The following is an 11,282-nucleotide window of genomic DNA, read 5'->3' as shown; positions in this document are numbered from 1 at the left end:
TCACTGACATCAAAAACTCAGAAACATAGGGCAGCAGAGGGGGAAGATTCCCTGCTCGCACCCACGAAGCCTGAGAGGAAGATGGAGCTGCCAACCTCCCAGCAGTGATTCCTCTGTGGGCCTCTGGGACCACGCGAGGCATGGACAATCACACATGCACGGCCACTGGAGAGGAAACGCAGAGGCCATCTTGGGGCTCCCTTTCCCTGACATGCATGTCTGCCGTGTGTGAGGCTCTACAAGCCCCTCCAAACTACACGTCAGGCCAGGAGATACATGCGTGCGTGGCTTCACCTGAGCATCTTTCCTCACCTAAGCCACAAGTCCCTCTTTATGTAGTGTCCTCCCTCCGGGCTCAGCTCTGTCCTCTGTTAACTTGGAGGGATAGCTGTCTTCCTGAGGTGGTTTTCATAAAAAGGAACAGAGGGAAAACTCACATTTTTTTTTGAGGGCCTCCCGTAGTCTGGGCTGTGTTAAGTACTTCCGCATCAAGTCTCCTTCTCACTTAGTAGCTGTAGTGTCTCTATAGGCAGGTATTATGGCCGTGGGTAAGTCATAGGAAGTCCCCCTTTATTCATTTATTTGTTCTTTCAGTATATTTTTCTGAACCTCTATTACATACCAGGCACTCTGCGAGGCCCTGGGGCTTCTATGGGTGCATTACCTGGGGTTTCAATGTCCACAGTGCTAAGAGTCCCATAGGGAAGAGCCAGAGTGCTATGCGGGTTCAGGGGAGACCTCTAATTCAGCCTCTGGGCACAGGAAAGACTCTGCAGAGCAGAGGACGTCTAACCTGAGAGTCGAAGCTCAAGTAAGCCAGAGGAAAGTGCGGTGGGGTGCAGAAGCTGAGAATTGGTGGGGTGGGCTCAGAAATCCAAAGCCAGGGTCCCGCTTACTGTTAGCACACCTCGAGGGAGATGCTGGTTTTGGCCAAAGTCCCACGGAAGAGAAGTATAAGAAAAACAAGATGGGAGAGTGGGAGAGAGAGAAGATGAACAAAGCCCTTGCAGATTCTCCACCACTGACAGGGCTCGGTTCAAAGAGGAGGGATGTAGGTGAGGCTTAGGGAGGATTTCCTTCTGAGAGACCTGGAGCCGAGGGAGGGGGACATGGGTGCGGATGGGGTTGTGGTGTAATTGTCCAAAGAAAGGGGATGACAGCCAGGGGTGTGAGTACAAGTTGTCCTTCCTCCTTTGCCCGTCCCCTTGTCCCCTGGACCCGCCATCACCTCCCTGGCCCCCACTGCCCACCCGAGCTGACCCCCTGAGCTGATACTCACTTGAACACAGGCAGGCAGCAGTGGAGAGAAGTGGTGGGGCTCCCTCAGTGCACTTAAATGCACGCCAGCTCCTTCCCCAGGGTGCCTGGCCCTGTGGTGACTCCTCCGTCTCCTAGGACTTCCCCAGGACCAGTCTGGAGCCAGGTCTCCTGACATCCAGGCTGGACCCTTCCTTTCGGCCTAGGCTGCCCAGAGTCCCTGCTCTGGAGCCAAAGGGGTACAACTCAACACAAACAGGGAAATTCAGACCTCCTGCCCCAAACCCAGGCTGTAGCACCCCTCGGGGGAGCTCTGTCAAAGCAGGTGGGGCATGGAGCACAGGGTGTTGGTCCGTCCAATACGCCCGCTGTACGTGTCAGTAATGAGGAGTGAAGAATTCCAAGGAAGTGAAGATTTTATTGAGCACCTACTATGTGGGGGACTTTTGAAGGATCGAGGGCATTTATGTGATGTTTATAGGAGAAAGGGAAGAACTGGAAGCAAGAGAATGAGGTTGTGGGAGGCCCTGTTGAAGTGATCACCCCACTTTAGAAGTGGGCCGCCTAGGTTTGGAGACTTTGGGGGGCTTATCCAAGATCAGTAGATCTGTGGCAAACTGGCTCTCTCCACTTCATCCCTGTCTCGTTACTGCTCTGGGCCAGGTGGTGGAGTGGATGGGGGTCAGGGAAGGCTTCGTGGAGAAGGAGACATTTGCACCCACCTGGAAAGTGCAGAAACAGCCAGAGGCAGAGAGAAGGAGGGCCTGGGATGGCTCAGGTGCGGCTTGACAGGAGGGGAAGGAATGGTGATGCTGGTGGGCGTGCTTGAACCCAAAGCCTCAGGCGTGGGGATGAAGGCAGGAACTAGTCAAGACTGTGTGGTCTGGAGCCCAGGAATGTCCCCTCCTCCACCCAAGGGCATCCGGCTTGGGCTAGCTCCAGCCCTGCTGGACTGAGGTGGCCGGTTGGCTGTCAGGGCTGGAGGGTCTTAGAGGCATCAGGAGCCCGTCAACCCCTGCTGCTGCCTCAGGGCCACGTGTGAGTTTTGTGTAGAGGAGGGACTTCCGCACACAAGACTGGGCATAGCTCACGTCTGCTCCCCTTCTCGTTTGGGCCCTCCTGTCCCCACTCCCGGGGCCCCGGGCAGCCCTGGCCATAGGGTCCCCAGTGGGGCCTTTCTCGCTAGGCTCCCTCCAGTTTGTCTATGCCCCTCTCTCAGGGTGGGGCCAGGGCCTGGAGCCAGAAGCCCAGGACATTGGCGGCTCTGCCGGGCATAGCACTCGGTCGGCTCACACTGTGGCCAACTCAGACCTCTGAGAATGGCTTGCTGGCTGTGTTTAAGTCTGTATTCATTTCCTAGGGCTGCCTTACAAACTACCACAGACTGGGCGCCTTAAAACAACAGAAGTGTATTCTCCCATGGTTCTGGAGCAAGAAGTCTGAAATTGGGGTGTTGGCAGTGCCGTGTTCCCTCTGAAGGCTCTGGGGGAGACCCCTTCCTCACCTCTTCCAGCTTTTGGTGGCTCTAGGTGTTCCTGGGCTTGTGCTGCAAAACTCGTTAATCTGCCTCCTTCCCCTGGCCTCCTCTTCTGTCTCTTAACAAGGACACTTGTCACTGGATTTAGGGCCAACCTGGGTGATCCAATCCAGCATGATCTCATATGAGCATTCTTTATTTAATTACGTCTGCAAAGACCCTTTTTCCAAATAGAGTCACATCCACAACTTCCAGGGCTTAGGGCTTAGATGTACCTTTTTGGGAGCCATCAATAAACCCACTACAGCCTTCATACCTGTGGTTCAAAGGAATGAGAGAGGGACAGTGAAGGTGGCTGTGGCCTGGGCCGGCTCTGGACGCAGAGGGGAGGTGTGGGTGTGTGACACCCATGACAGGGGAGGCAAGGCCTGCTCTCAGGAAGCGTGTCTGGTCTGGGCTCCAGGGGTTCAGCTCAGAGGAGTGGGAACTCAACCCTGAATGTGAGACAGGGCTAAGCCAGGAAGACTTCCTAGGGGAGGTGTGCTTCTAGCCTTGTCTTAGGAAAGAGAGGTCAGCTGAGGGGAGCTCAGTAGTAGTACAGGCTGAGGAGACTCAAGTTTCCTTATCACACCAGTGGCTCCCAGCCATGCTGCCCCTCAGGTCTGGGGCTTTCTGGGGAAGGGATGGGCCCCCTGTCAGACTGGGACACTTTGTTACTGGCTAACTTATAGTGACAGGGTGAGGTGTTGTGGCAGCTGAGTATGGATGGGAGTATGGTGCTGAGGGCCCTGGAATGGCTTTGAGGCCCTGCGGCTCATCACCAGGACCCCACACCAGGGGCGACCAGGAAGGTGAGACATGAGGCCAGTCCACACACTTTCCATGCAATGTGCAGCCTGCCTGCCACTGACCTCCCCACCTCTCTACCTTCCCACCATTGTGGGTTTGCCTCTCAATGCCCTTTCTTGGAGGGTCCAGCTCGCATCCCCAGCCAGGTTCTGGGACATCACCCCATTCGTTCTCTCCCTCAGCCCCCTTGTCTGGTTTGCCACCAACTCCAGCCTGTCCCTCCTCTCCCCCACCCCGTCTCCTCTCTGGTCTGGTCCCGACTCACCTCTAGGCCTAGTGCGGGGGCTAGCCCCACCACCCCCTCTAGTCCTTCACCACCTTTGGTGTCAGAAGGATCCTTTGGGAAAGCAGACCTGACATTGACAACCTTCGTAAAACCCTGCAGAGCCTCCCCAGTGCCAACCATGGAGACTGGCCTTCAAAGGTCTCATCTTCTGTTCCTCCCCGAGGGGCTGCTGCCCTTCAGCAAGGCCAAATCATATACTTTGCCACCTACCCCTTTGCCAACCTGTTGGTGCTCCCTTCTACATCACCCAGCTGCCTTTTTTTTTTTTTAGGTAAAAAGAAAAAGATGTATTTCAAAGTGGGAACACTTGTACCTTACAAAAGTCACCGAATCTTCAACTAAATAAATAAACAAATGTATGGCCCCAAAAGATGCGGAATTTAGTCTCCAGCTCAATGGCTGCATTTTGACTGTGTTTCGCTTGGGCTTTCAAAATCAGTAGTGCCCCGGTCAGCAGACGGACTACTTCTTGGCCATTTGGGTTCTTTTCCTTTCTTCTAATAAGGAGACCACGTTCTGTCTGTCAAAAACTCTGGCCATTTCTAGGACACCTTTGCTGAACTCATTTTTCACACTTGCATCTGCCCCTTTGTTGAGAAGTAACTGAACTAACTCCTCATGATTATTTAACACGGCCACCATGAGCGAGGTCTTTCCATCTTTATCTCTCATGTTCACGTCTGCTCCACCTTCAATCAGCACAGACGCGACACTCTGGTTTCCCGAGACTGCAGAAACTCTCATGAGGGGGGTCCATCCTGAGCCCGTGTCCACAGCATCTACCTCACAGCCATCTTTTATCATCCAGTCGATGACATTGCAGTGGCCTCCATCCACAGCCCATTGCAGACAGTGCAGCCCCCAAGATCTCTGGTCTCCCAGGATGCGCCGTGTCTTAGGAGATATTTCACAACCTCTAGGTGTCCTGCGTAGCACGGGACCATCAGATTGTCCTTGCTACTTCCGTTCTTCAGATTCACATCTGTGCCACTAGAAACAAGGATTTTCACAAGCCTAGGACCTCAGCTGCCATCTGCTGCAGGAAGACCTCCCTGATTGCTCTTGCCTCAGCTGCTCTGGGCTGCGACACTGTGAGGAGTCTTTGGGTTCAGGACTTGGGTCACATCCCACAGTGGAGGGCACTCTGGGCAGCCCAACTGCCCTGGGACCTCCCTGACAGCTTCCCACTCCTCCCTAGGATTCCGTCCACTGTCTCCCCTCCCTTTATCTCTTTGACCGCTGCCCTGTGCTAAACTCTCCTCTCTAGATTTCTCTCCTGGTCAAGGTGGTCAGGATTCCCTATTTGTAAACCTGCTTTCCGATGGGATCCACAGCCCACAATGATGAGTAAAAGGCTGATAATGGCCGCAGTTGGCTCCCTGAGGATTGATGGTGGATATCATGGCACATGGCATAGATGGGGAGACTTTCTGGGTACAGGAGTCTCAGTGAAGCCCCTGCTATCTGTCTCGGGCCATCATCCCCTCTGGGCAGGGGTCCTTGGAAGCCCTAACCTGTGCCTCTCCCACAACCACTGGCATCAGGTGGGAGGCAGTGCGGAGAAGCAAGCTCAGAGGCTTGAGATTGGACCCAGGTTCTGGCGGGGTGCCCTTAGGCCTCTGTTTCCCCTTCCATAAAAGGAGTACTGGGGCTCTCCTTCCTAGATCAAACTTCTGATGTTCCTAGTAACTTTCATGTGATCATAGTTTAGGAAGGTCCTTTTTTTTTTTTTTTTTTTTAAGAAGACCCTTTACTGAAGCCTGAGGACTCACAAAAAGCCGTACATATTTACTCTATGCAGCTTGATGAGTGTGGAGATTACATGGACCCGTGCACCCACCACCACGGTCTAGGCCATAAACACATTGTCACCTCCAAGGTCTCCTCCTGCCTATGTATTTATTCTTAGCGATAAAATACTGATCGTAAGATTTACCCTCTTCTGTGTTTCTCAGCTCAGATGATTTCCTATCACATTGGGAGGTGGGGACACCATCACACTTGACGGCTGAGGGAACTGAGCCTTGGGGCAAGTGGTCTCAGCCGCTTGGTAGCAGAACCGGGCCTAGAGTTGCCCCTGACTCCTAGAGTCTTCTGGGCTCGTTCTGGTTGCTGGGGTGCCAGAGGGCCCCTCAGTACTGGGAATGTGGGGGTGATTCTTCTCCCCATGTGAAGCTGGCAGGGGACACAGATGAGCAGACCTCCTCGCTTTGCACCCCCACCCTACCACTCTCTCCGTGTGACTTCCCACCCAGCTTGCTGTATCCAGTCCTGAAAATGGGTCTCTGGCCCCTCAGGCAGACCCCCTGGCCTCTTCACCCTTAGCTCCTCCTCTGGGGAGGGGGCTGGGGAAAGCTTCTGTAGGTAGCAGACCAGTGGGCCCTGGCTCTGTGAGGGAGCTTCCTTCTGCAGGGAGTAAGGAGGTCCCTCCCAGCAGGCTTCAGGGACCCTCCCTTTGGCTAGAGGGAGGATCCTGAGGAGAGCTCTTTCAGCAGGGGGTGAGGGCAGAACTGGGCTGGCCCTTGGTGTCCTGCCTCCAGTGACAGTGAGGTCATGTCCCTGCACCTGGTACCCCCTTCCCAGCAGACTCACCTATGGGTTTATCTTTGAGCCCAAAGGAAGAAATGTCAAGGCCTGAGGTACAGGCCACCAACTGCCTGATTTGAAGGGTTTTTCCTGATTTGCCCAAGCCTGGGGCCTGAGTTTGAAAACCCACAGGCATCGGGCCCCTGTTATCAGTTGTGGCTGGAGGGATTTGACCCCCCCATAGGTTCCCTCAGTTCCCCTGGCTGGCTGGGCCTTAGAGGAAGGGGTGGCACAGTTAGCCCCCTCCTGCCCTTGGCCAGGTGCCACAGCTTGGCTGTTACAGGCCGTATCTCATTTAAAACTCACAATTCCTTGCAAGGTGGTGATTGTGAAACCCATTTTACAGATGGGGAAACAGGCTCAGAGAGTTTGCCCTTGGCCAAGGCTCAGCATTAGTAAGTGGCAGAGCTGAGACTTGAAATCAAGTCTCATTTTGATCCCCAGACCCATACAGTGCTAGGCCTGGGCCCAGACTGGTAGTAGCTCCCAGCCTCCTTCAAGAATGGGAAATGGGAGTGGGTTCTCCATAGACTGTGCCGGAGGGTAGGTCTCAGGGTGCATGAACGCATCACTGAATCACTGTGCTTGCTCTTCTGTAGGAGAAAGGGTCCCTACTGAGAATCTACCGGCCTGACCGTCTGGGGGCCTGGGTGCTGGGCCCACCCGGCTAGGGCCCATCCATCTATGGGCCTCATGTACATAAGGAAGGAAGGAGAACTTCCTACTATGGGGTTCCTTTGAGCTGAACACCCTAGTCCTAAAAATCCAGATGACAGACCCAAACACCTCAGGTTGTGGGTGGTGGGAAATCTGGCAAGTGCATTGATATGGCTCTTGTGTGTGTGTTGAGTGAGAGGGGTCATCTGGGAGTGGCCTTTCAGAAAGCCAGGAGGCCAAAGTCCCCTGATGGACCCATGGACATCCCTTCCCCCCACCTCTGCCTGCACTGCCCATAAACAAATTTTTTGGCTCTTAGGGCCCTTTGGTCTCTGAGCAAAGCTTTTGGAGCAGGCTGTACCTCCCTATCCGTGTCTGGGCTGGGAGCCTGGCCCGGGATCTGTGGACCGCCCCCCTCTGGCTGCAGGGCTGACTTTCTTCACTGTCTAGGCCAAGCCAGTGGAAACCTGCACCTCCCAGAGAAGCCACAAGGTGGCACCCAAGCACCATGTTGGGGAAAGGCTGCCCAGGCTTGTGCTTGGGGGCAGGTGCAGTCCTGGACCTGCCCAGATAGTTCGAGATGCTTCGCTCTTGCACTTTCCTGTTGTGCCCTACCACTTTTCCAGACTCCCACCTGCCCCCCAGACTGTGAGCTTGAGTCAATCAGAACATGCTGGTGTCAAGGCCTGGGACAGGGTCACTTGCCTCTGTGTGGTCCTGGAAAATTGCTTTCCCTCTTTGAACCTCAGTCTGCTTTTCTGAGAAATGGGCATAACAGTAACACCAATCCTATCTCCATCCATCCATCCATTCATTCAACACATATTTATTGAGCACCTAGTAGGCTATGTGTAGTATAGCTGTGAACAAGGAAAACTTCAGAGAGATGTCCTGAGCATCAACCAAATGAGATAACAACTGTACCTTACTTAGCACTGTAGCTCACACACAGCATGGAGTCTACACAGTGAACTAAGGCTATCTCTCTAACCCTCATGATAGCTCTGCATGGTTGTCCCTAGTATTAACCCCATGTTATGGAAGGGAAAACCGGTAAAGGGCACACATTTGCCAAGGCCCGTGCAGCCAGTAAGTGGCAGAGCTGAGACTTGAACTTGGGCTGTGAGACAGCCCTACTGCTGCTGGTTCCCACATTTAATGTGTGTTTGTGTGTGTGTGTGTGTGTGTGTGCGCGCGCGTGTGTGTGCGTGTGTGTACATATGTGTGTCCTCTGGGCTCCCTCCAGATCTTCCCCAGGGGACTTTGGATCAAGCTGGGTCACTTCCTTAGACCTCCTCTATCCTGATCCTCAGCCTCCTTCCTTCCCCCCAATCTCTACCGCCTCCTGCAGGTTTGGTCCTTTCTGGCAGAGGAAGTCACTGGCCACCAATGATTCAGGAGCTCCTAGAAGGTCCCAGGCCCAGATCCTTTCTGCTGCCACCTGGGGTCAACGCCTGCTGGTGAATGGAGGTCAGAGCTCTCTGCCCTGGTGCTGGCTCCCTCGTGACAACCACCACACTGAGCTCAGACCTTTGCTAAGGGGCAGAGAGGAGAGACCACCTAAGAATGTTCTCTCAGGGACATTGTGTGGCCACCATCTGAATGGAAGGGGACAGCAGGACATGTCTACCCCAAACTCCCCATTTCTGCACAGGCCATGGGATTCTTTGGAGGCAAAGGCAGAAGAAGAGAGAGGGTCCTGGGGCTCAAGGTTACACCTGAGCAGGGAGAGGCAGGAAGGCATCTGTCAGCCTCCCTTCCCTGGGATGCCTCCTCTTCTCATGTAATGTGAATATCTCTTGCTTGGCTTACTGACCCCTGGTTGTGAGTTCCCTGTGAAGAGGCAGGGTCTGCCCTACACATCGCCCACCTTAGTGTGTGTCACTGGCCCTGCAGGGTGTGACGGGGGCGGAGGTTGAGGAAGGCTGTCTGTCCGGCCAGGGTGCTGAGCCTTCTCTGGGCAGAAAAGCCCTGGGTTTCTGTCTAGGCTCAGCCACCACCAGCTGGGTGACCTTGGGCAGTGACTCAAGGTCCCAAACCTCAGCTTCCTCATCTGTGAGGCAGTGGGGCTATTTCTACAGCATTCTAGAATTTGCAGACCACAATCACCTACATTATGGCGCTCAGGCTTCAGGACAACCAGGGGGTTGGACACTGCCCACTGCTTACCAAATGATAAAGCTCAGCTTGGAGAGGTAGGTGACCTCTCAGACTGACCCCTGACCTGTCCTCCCACTGCAAGTATGTTCTGTCTCTTCCTGCTTGGGGAGGGCAGGGCGAGCATCTAACTGACCCTGGAAACTCCAGGGCTGGTTCGGAACCTGGCTTGGATTCATGGAGCGATCATGGTTTTTGAACCGCTGGCCGCAAAGCCCGTGATTTTCCATTCCACCGGGCTATGAAAAAGTATTAACCACAGTCATTGAACGAATGAATGTGTTTGCTGCCAGGACTATGACGGGCATTTTACACACACTGTCATTAGCCTCCCAATGTCACAGAATACATATGATAACATCCCCACTTTGTAGATGAAGAAGCAAAGACTCAGAAGTTAAGTTGGGGCAGTTTTCACAGCTGGTTCAGTGGCAGTGATTTGTGCCCAGATTAATCTCACTTCTTTGTAGGGAAAGGCTGCACGAGGCGGGCGAACTCAAAATCTCTGTGCCTCAGTTTCCTTATTTGTGAAATACGGATAGACTTGCACCTCACAGGGCTTCCCTGGAGACTCAACAGGCTGATGCTCTGAGATAGCAACCTTTGGTTTATCATCTTTACCTCCCTCTCCCCTCCCCTCCCTCCTCAGCTGGTGTGAGAGGAGATGGGCTAGCAAGGGGAGAAGCCTCTGTGAACTGGCCCAGGGGTGGGGATGTGGGGCCCATGCTTGTGTAGAGAACCGGACATCTTCTCTCTTTCAGGGAGGGAACGCCCCGGCCCTGCTCCGGGGTGTGGAGGGGGCTGCTGCCCCACCAGGTGTCCTGGGATGGGGTAAGGAGTGAGGATAGAGCTAGGGCACCCATCACCAGGTTGACGGCACCCTCAAGGCTGAGGCTCAGGGGATGGGGACTGGAGGCACCTCAGGCCCAGACTGCCAGGCTACCGCTGAGGATTGAGCCAGTCCCAGCGGTGACAGCAACATATCCAGGGTGCAGCTGGGTCTGGGCAACCTGGACAAACATGGGCACCAGCAGGGACCTGGGAGTGCCCTCCCCCCCCAGGACTGGGAAAGTTTGGGCCACTGCGGAGAAAGTTGTGACCACGTGGGAAACAGTTGTGGATGCTCCAACTTTTCTCGCTCCGAGCTCATCTCTCTCTGTCCCTGAGGCTGGCTGATGATTTGCCACCAATTAGGCCATAATGAGCTGGGCCTTGGTGGCCCGAGAGGCTCTTCTGGGGAACAGGGGCTCGGCAGGACACCTGGGGCCCCATTACAGCAGCCTGGGCCCGATGCTGGGGCCAGCTCTGGCCAGAGCCCCAAGGAGATCCGCCGGCCCCAGGTGCCCACGTCACTTGCTCGCCCAGCTAAACTTTTAATGAGTGGAAATGGCCACTCTCTCACATGACTGCGGCCAGGCCTGCCACCTGGGTCCTGCTCACTCCTCCTTAAAGAGCCAGAGCCATTTCTAGAGTATGGCTTGCTGCAGTTTAAACTGATGGTCAATCAACAGACCCCAGGCATGTGGGGTTTAGATGTTGGCCCACAGTGTGACCCTGGACAAGCCCCAGGTCTCTCTAGGCCTTAGTTCTTAGGGGTAGTAGCCACGGCGCTGGTGTGAGGACCAGGCGCAATCACACAAACTGTAAAGACCTAGCTACTTGTGAATGGTCATTATTGCCTTTAGTTACTGTATCACACAACTCTGGCTGGGACCTTGACCCTTGGCCCTTGACTCCTAGTGAATCAGAGCCCACTCTGACCGGGGTCCTCGCTCACAAAGGCTCTGTTTTTCTGGCTGCTGGCCTGCCCTCTGCCCCAAGCTGGGCCCATCTAACTCCTTGCTGTTCTTGGGGGAAGGGAGGTTGGGCCAAGGAAACCTTTCTCCTCCCCTCCATCATGAGTGTGAGAGCCCTGATATTATCAAGTCCAACCTTTACTTCACAGATAAGGAAACTGAGGCCTGGGAGGAACAGGCCCGAACCCAGGGTTCCTTCTTTTTCTGGGGCTTAGTA

General features: G+C 54.5%; 1 pseudogene; it reads right to left on the bottom strand.

The window, feature by feature from the left end:
• Window positions 1-4,331: 4,331 nt before the first annotated feature.
• On the bottom strand, window positions 4,332-9,499 carry LOC111159335 (annotated as a pseudogene).
• Between the last annotated feature and the right edge of the window lie 1,783 nt (window positions 9,500-11,282).

This window comes from Enhydra lutris, unplaced genomic scaffold (assembly GCF_002288905.1).
Source record: "Enhydra lutris kenyoni isolate GAN:26980312 unplaced genomic scaffold, ASM228890v2 scaffoldscaffold68, whole genome shotgun sequence".
NCBI classification, from domain to species: domain Eukaryota; kingdom Metazoa; phylum Chordata; class Mammalia; order Carnivora; family Mustelidae; genus Enhydra; species Enhydra lutris.
The sequence above is the reverse complement of the archived record's forward strand: the minus strand, read 5'-3'. Positions and strand labels throughout refer to the sequence as shown.